Genomic DNA, 7951 nt, shown 5'->3' on the forward strand with positions numbered 1-7951 from the left:
TTAAAAAACCTGAAATGGTTTCCTGAAAGATTTTGAAGAATAAAGCTCCAACATTATAGGAAGAAAGTCACGAACGTTTATGATGCTGTAAATATTTTGCCTTATGTTTAATGTGTGAAGGCCAAATAATGGAAGAATCATTGTAAATCCAAGAGTTCTGCCTTCAGACAATGCACCCCTTGTTTGTTTGTTTTTGTTTTGTTTGTAGCAGTAAAGTTGAAGCATAGTCAACTGAAACAATGACCTTGGATAGCATAAAACAATAATACAGAAACATCAAGGAAAAAGTAATCATACACCATTAAAAGTAGCTCACTATATGAAAGAGTCAAGCAATGAAAACAACCAACAGAGGGACTCCAGGCAAGTGGACTCAAATGCTTAAAGATCATTACTCCTATTAATAGACTGTTTTCTTAGTCACTTTCCCCTTTTTATTTTACACTTGACTCGTTCACAATGTTCATTATGATGGCTTTGTTTTGACCATTTTCACCCATTAGTTAAGTTTCCTTTCTAACAATGGATTGCTGCTATCTTTCAATTAACTCACAAAAATGCTGACTAAACATCTTTTGTACTCTGTTTAATAAGATGTTTATCTCCTTGTGCATTTCTCTTTCAAGCTGAAAGCTGAGAAACCTGGGTTGGCTCCAGTTCAGAGTTGTAGCCAAGCTCCTAAACTTAGTTTTGGAATCTTAAAACTCTCTCAACTTCACAATGTGATCCTAGGTCACCTTAGATAGCCTCTGAAGAACATGTCTGCCGATCATCTGATAGTAATTTGGATTTAAACAACCATTATCTAATGCATAAAAATCACAAACATTTTTTTCCAAGGGATAGAAGTGGGAACTTTAACACAAAGTACTGTTTCCTTTAGTTGAGATTGAGTCCTATGATTTGCAGATCTAATAGGAAAAGAGTTTAAAGATATGTTTGGAAAAAATTGCAATATGAAACATGAAGCCAGAGAATTAAAGCAGAGATTCTTTTGTTAACCTGATAGCTGGATTTGTGAGTACTTCCTGCAAGGCTGGTTTCTGAAAGTCAGTGGCAGCTGAGTCTACAAAAACCAGTGTGAATCCTTGAGGATTTATTATATATATATAAAACATAGCATGTGAGTGATCTTCAAAAGAGCACTCATGACTGAATGATGTTTGGCTTTATATTTGACACTTTCCCTTTATAGCTAGGCATTTTATATGCATTTTAATTTTAAGATAAGCTGAAGTCAAAGACATTTTCTCAGATGTAAGGGGTTTGAGCAAGCCTACCCTGTTATTGTAAACAAGCCACTAATCTTATTTAGCTCCAATGTACTGATTAGTAAAATATATTCAATTATTATATTCTGTTAACATTAATAGAATATAATAGAACATTAAATCATATAACTGAAACCTCTTAAGAAATCTTTTTTTGAGCACCGTCCTTTTTCTTTCCTTTCTGTCTTTTTTTTCCTTTTCTTCCATCAAATGTTCCTTTTCATGTGCTTGTTTTTTCCCCTAAAACAGAATTACCCTCTTTTAGACAGTGATATAGATCAGCGAAACCTGAATTACAGTAAACACTAACATTATCTGCCACCACCTATTTAAATTATTTTCATCGCAGAATTTAAATTAATACCAATTTAAATTAACAATCATATATGAGATACTTCTTACATATTGCACTATGTCCTGTTATATTACATATAATAGGATGAGCTAATGCAATGTTTATTTAAGCTAACCAGTGGGCCAGAGTCCTTTTATGCAAGAAGGAATGAATCAACTAAAGATAAAAGAGGAATGTTGTAAGACATTATTTACTGCCAAAATAAACTTCATGTTATTTCTAGACCTCTAATTTAGTTCAGAAGCAATCGATATAAAGGATTGGCCTAGTTGACAAAAAAAAATGTACAACTGCTGAAGTCAGTGGCTGCTTTGACTGAGCTGATAGATATAGGTAGTCCTTAGCTTACAACCCTAGCTTAGCTTATTTAGTGACTCTTCGAAATTACAATGGCACTCAAAAAAGTAACATGACCAATTTCTACACTTATGACCATTGCAGTATCCCTGTGGTCATGTGATCAAAATTTGGATGCTCAGCAATTGGCATGTATTTATGATGGTTGCAGCGTTCCAAGGTCATGTAGTCACATTTTGCGAACTTCTGACTGCAAAGTCAATTGAGAAGCCAGATTCATTTAACCATGTTACTAACTTAACAACTGCAGTGAATCGGTTAACAACTGTGGCAAAAAAAGGTTGTAAAGAAGGGCAAAACTCATTCAACAACTGTCTTACTTAGCAATGGGAATTTTGGGCTAGGTTGTGGTTGTAAGTCGAGGACTAGCTGAGTTTGGCACTTAACAGCTCCTAACAGTAGATGGCAGCACCTTAGGAAACTTGGATGGTCTTGAAAAAAGCTAAACAAGATTGGCCTAGTAAGAAGTTGGGGAACTATCTGGAAAATGTATGCCTGTAAGCCGGGGCTTACAAGAGCTTAGCTACAAAAATCTAGACAACTACTAATGAACTAGATTTTTACAAGATTAGAGTGGGAAAGAAGAAACCCCCTGTGTCAGGCCTGCATTTATATTCCTTTTAGAATTTTGACCCCGCCACACACTTTCTCTTATTTCATTATGCTGTTTCTTTAGTATAGTCGGTGGGAGGGGGAATAGAAGGAGTAGGATTGTGGAATGTATTATTTCCATTCTTTACTAGAAGCCAAGGTCATCCTTTGTCTCCGCACTTTCACACCTGACCGGAAGCAGTTGGGCATAGACGCCAGCGTGGAAGAAGAAGATTGGACCTTGTGATGGACTGTGGGTATGGGGACAAGATCATGAACTTTTAATTGGGTGGGATTCTGATGTAATTTCCAGAGTTGGAATCCCACAGCACGATGCCAACATGCCTGTCTTATTAAATTGGAACTTTAAGCACAGTTTTGCCTTTGACTCTGATTTAATTCTGCATGGTATTTGGAACGCTGACACCCTGTTCTGATTTAGGCTTCATTTATCTTATTTGAAAACACTGCCAAAGATTTAATTAGCTTGGCAAGGCCACACAGAGCAAAGAGTCTAAACGGAGTTTCAAAAGGTAAACTGACCAGCATGAACCAAGTTGCTTCCTGCAAAGCCTTTGCTCCTCCTTTATGTCCTATGGGAAAGGCCAATCACCTCCAAACCCTACTCTCAAGTCGTCCTTTCTGTTTTAACTGTTCTTGCCTTCTGGCAACGCTGTGCATGTGTGCACTGGGAATGGGGAGCCTGTTCCTCTACCTCGCTGTTGTCCAACTCTGGAGGCTCCAGAGGCAGCACATAACTCCCAGATTGCCCTGGCTCTCTCTCTGCCTCCAACGCAGAGCCCTTGTCCGAGCCTTCCCCAGACTCCAGGATTGGCCCATGTTCCTCCCCAACCTCCTCGCTGTCTGACTCTGCTGCAAACTCCACAGACCACAACACCGCCCCCCCCAGAAGAAGGTTATGTATTAGGCCCAAGCCCAAAGATGACACAGCAAAATCCAATCAAGTCCATTCCTTTGTTTACTTACAGTTAATAGACAGACTCTTGCCAGACTACATGTATAGCAATAGCAATGGCACTTAGACTTATATACCACTTCACAATGCTTTACAGCCCTTTCTAAGCGGTTTACAGAATCAGCATATTGCCCCCAACAATGTGGATCCTCATTTTATGGACCTCAGAAAGCTAGAAAGCTGAGTCAATCTTGAGCCAGTGAGAATCGAACGGTTGGCAGGTGGCAGTCAGCAGAATTAGCCTACAGTACTGCATTCTAATCATTGTGTCACCATGGCTCACTGGTGTATAACTCTCCTATCTTTTCATAAAGGCCTTAAGACCTGGCTTTGCCAATGAATTTGGGGTCCCATTGGTGAAACAGTGCAATGGGAATGATTAATTGAGTAATAACAGATCCCACCTCCGCCCACTCCACCCTCCACTCTCTCTCCATGTGTCCTTGCTTTTAATGTCTGATTTTAACTTTTTATGTTTTAACTGTATATGTAACTGTAAGCCATCCAGAGTTCCACTATGGTAAGATAGGAAGCCAATAAATTTTGTAAATAAATCAATATTTTTTTAAACAAACAATAGATATAGCCTGAGAAATTTTAAGGAATTGCTACCCTAAACCTTTCTCCTGCTTCTATCTAGTTCAGGACTGTGCAGTCTCTTATTTTGAATTTCTCTCGAGAATTCCTCCTCCTGGTGCTGCTTCTTAGATGCCACTCCCTTCTCTGAGTATACATTCCATCGCACAATGGCAAATCCCTTTAATATTTTTCCTAAGAAAACTACATGGGTATGTCCATAAAGTTAACAGAAGCTGAGTTTCAGGTCAAGGGCATTTTTACTTCTTCCTTATATAAAAGGGAGTGTTTCTTAGATAAAAATAAGAATTCAGTCAAAGCTAATGGTCAGAAGCTAAACCATGCTATTTGTCCTAAATTGATGGTGATATAGTCAGTACAGTGCTTTATTATTTTTTTTCTGAACCCATGGGATACTCGGCCCCATCAAATGTATTCACTATTGGACTACTAAAAAGGGAAATGAATTGCCAATGAGAGTTGATCTGGAATAAAAGCTAAACAATTGTTTCTCCCATCATCTCTTTTGTTAGCCTTCTTGAACTGGGGACTGTCCAGCTACAATCAGTATTTGTCTGTTAATTTTCAGCCAACATGGTCTAGTCGTTTGGACTGGAAACTATAGGAGTTGTAGTCTAACACATTTGAAGAATATTAGAGGGACAAAGATAGCCCTATTTATTGAGCAGGGAGAAACAGGAAGGATTTTGTTGATGAGGCAATACATCCCCCCCCACATCTCTTTTTGCTATGCTTTTAGGATGTCCTTGTTTCTTTGGATTTAATTTGGAACTTCCTTAATTTGGAACCAATTTCGTTGTATTTAAGTACAATGACAATAAAGATTATACTTATATTTCCCCTTTATTTACTTTGTATACAGTGTGACCAAATTAATCCATTTATTTACCGTTAATGTTTGAGTCATAGCTGCTTACTTTCAGATTTTGACCTCCAGGTTGCCCCCTTTTGTTTTTTTGTCCATCTTCTTGTTTGCTTTCTGGGCCTGGTGTTTGCTGTTCATTCTAATCTTTAAGAATTATTTTTTTCAATTCTGCTGGCTTGCCTGCAGGCTTCCTCCTTTTGTAGGCTGTCCCTGATCTTACATTCAGACTTAAAAAGAAATGAGCAGAACAAGGAGTTTGCCATTCTCTGACAAAGATCATTTTTTTCAGCTCCCTAAGGAGAAGGAAGGAAACAATTCCCATTAAATTGATACATGTTTCTAGTTTCTCTTTCCTCCCCATAATATCCACAACCAGTACAACTACATGGATACAAAGAGTATATTGTATTTTCATTCTTAAGCTGCTCACTTCTTCTCCATCCATTGTACTTTTACATTGATTTAAATTACCACCAAATTAAATTATTTGATGTCTCACCTAGATGATTTTTGATCCCCATCTGTAGTCAGCACCCTACAATTGAGAACCACTGCTTTAGTATATGCTTTTGAGATGGAGTGAGAAATAAGGGTAACAAGCTTTCTATTTTCTTCTGAAATTTAGTTCTAAAAACAAAAATCTCATCAGAGTAATGATCTTTTAAATGACTTAATTGTGAGTTCAGCTTTGAAAAGATAATCAAAGGGAGGAAAGCAAACAGTGAAAAGATACCTCATTTCTAAATTGACCGGACTTGGTTTTAATACAAGGTAAGCCTTTCACATATTTGGGATTGGTGATATATCTTGGATTCTGGATGACAACAAATAGATATAGGGCATGCTGTCTCTTGTTAGTGGTCATTTGGATTTTTGCAACATAGATCTGATAGCCAGAAACTCTCTTAAAGTTTTGCATTCTTAAAAAAAAAAAAAGAAATCTTAAAGCTTTCTGGAAGCAAAAAACATTTTTGTTTGGTTTTGCTTTGCTTTGCTTCTCTTTTTATGAAGAAAGGGAAGGGTTTTGTTGATTCATGGAGCTTTGGGAATTCTAGGAGGGAAAAATGAACTCAGCATCTGGCAACCTTGATTGGGTAGTGGTTTGAGCATGGATAATAGGGACAAGTGGGGAAATGCATGCTGGATTTAATGTGCCTTTGGAATGACTTGCAAATGGAACAGATGGTGGTGTGATTGAACGCAATAATGCAAATATGTCAGAAATCCTTCAGTACATATTTAACTTGGCAACATACATCTGACTTCTGACAACTGGCTCCCTGAATCTCTCTCTCTTCCTCTTTCTCTCTCTCTTTCTCTCTCTCTCTCCCTCCCTCCCTCCCCCTCCCTCCCTCCTTCTCTCTCTCTCTCTCTCTCTCTAAATTCAGTGCCTGGTCTCTTCTAAGTTAGTCATAGTAATAGACAAACTGGTAATATTTTGTGTATTATTTGAATATATCAAGAAGACATGGCTTTAATCCAAAAAGTTAATTCTAAACTATTTGCCAGAGATTTGTTGTGAAAATGCCTCCACTTCTGAGTGGCTGTTTTGTATGATGTGTTTGTCTGCACTGCCCTAATACAGCTGCCCTAATACAGCTGGAAAAATAATGGATTAGTTTACTAAAAATGAGATGATGGTCATGGATTTACATGCTCATTTACATGTAGCCTATCTCAGTGTTTCTCAACCTTCGTGACTTTAAAATGGGTGGACTTCAACTCCCAAACTGGGGAATTCTGGGAGTAGCAATCCACCAATCTTAAAATCGCCAAGGTTGAGAAACACTGAACTGTCTTAAAACAAAAACAGCCACTTGTGAGACCAAATGAATTGCTTGAATATTCCACTTGGATCAGGTTTTCTCAGAGTCATGAACACATTTGAGGGGTGGATTTGGGGCATGTCACAGTTTAGATTTGTTTAGATCAGGGTAGCCTTCCCTGAATTGTTGATGCTGGTCAATGCTATGTCTGAGACCTGGGTGCCAAGCTCCCCTGAAACAGGCTTCACACTTGCAGGAATGGCTCCAATGCCAACTCACTTCTGGATACTGTCCAAGGTGATCTAGCCAGGATTGTCATTTCCTAGTCTCTTCTTGGACTGTTTCACTCTTGGTGTTGACGCTGAGCCTTTATACCCATTGCAGGCAGCCTGACCATACTGCAAAGTGTGTTTTCCCCCACCCCCAAGATGTGAACAGAGCATAATTGGGACAGCTTTAGTATTCCTTGATTCTGACTGAAGATTAGCTGACCCTATATCAGGCTTGGGAAAAGATCCCACTTTGAAATTTAGATGACCAAACCTGCTCTCTCTTATAAGGGAAGCTTATAAGCAGAGAGTTAAAGGAGAAGGTGATCAGTTGATGTATCAGGAGAACTGAAGTCTTTGGGGTGGGATGCTCATTTTCTCAGTGGGCACCTGGGCAGGTCCATGTTGCTTGTGGTGCAGATGGCTTAGAGCAAACCACCTGGGAATGAGCTGGAAGCAGTAAATACCAGACTGGCAACTTTGCCTCTTGCCTACCAAAAGTATGCTGGGCAAAACTGTTGTCGGTGTGTGAGCTCTACTCTGGCAGTCAACTTTCCTAAAATGGGCTCCTTGGAATGGGTCCCTCTTGCCCACCCGACCTGTTTCATGATATAGCCTACCCCCAAGAAATCAGGTTCCGATTCATGCCTGGGAAGTGTATTTTAAGGAGCTTTATACAGATCCTGACTATGTAACCAAGGAGAGCCAAGCTAGTTTGAACCACACTCCTCACTGGCCCTCTGTTACACCAGAAGAGATATCCCGGTTGATTGGAGCCCTAAAGGCTAATAAGGCACCCAGAGCTGATAATGTCCTGCCAGAAATAATTAAAACGAACGCCAGTTGGTGGGCTCCACTTCTAGCATCACTATTTACATTTATAGATAAAACAGGCCATATGCCT

The sequence above is a fragment of the Thamnophis elegans genome, chromosome 3 (assembly GCF_009769535.1).
Source record: "Thamnophis elegans isolate rThaEle1 chromosome 3, rThaEle1.pri, whole genome shotgun sequence".
Classification (NCBI taxonomy): Eukaryota; Metazoa; Chordata; class Lepidosauria; order Squamata; family Colubridae; genus Thamnophis; species Thamnophis elegans.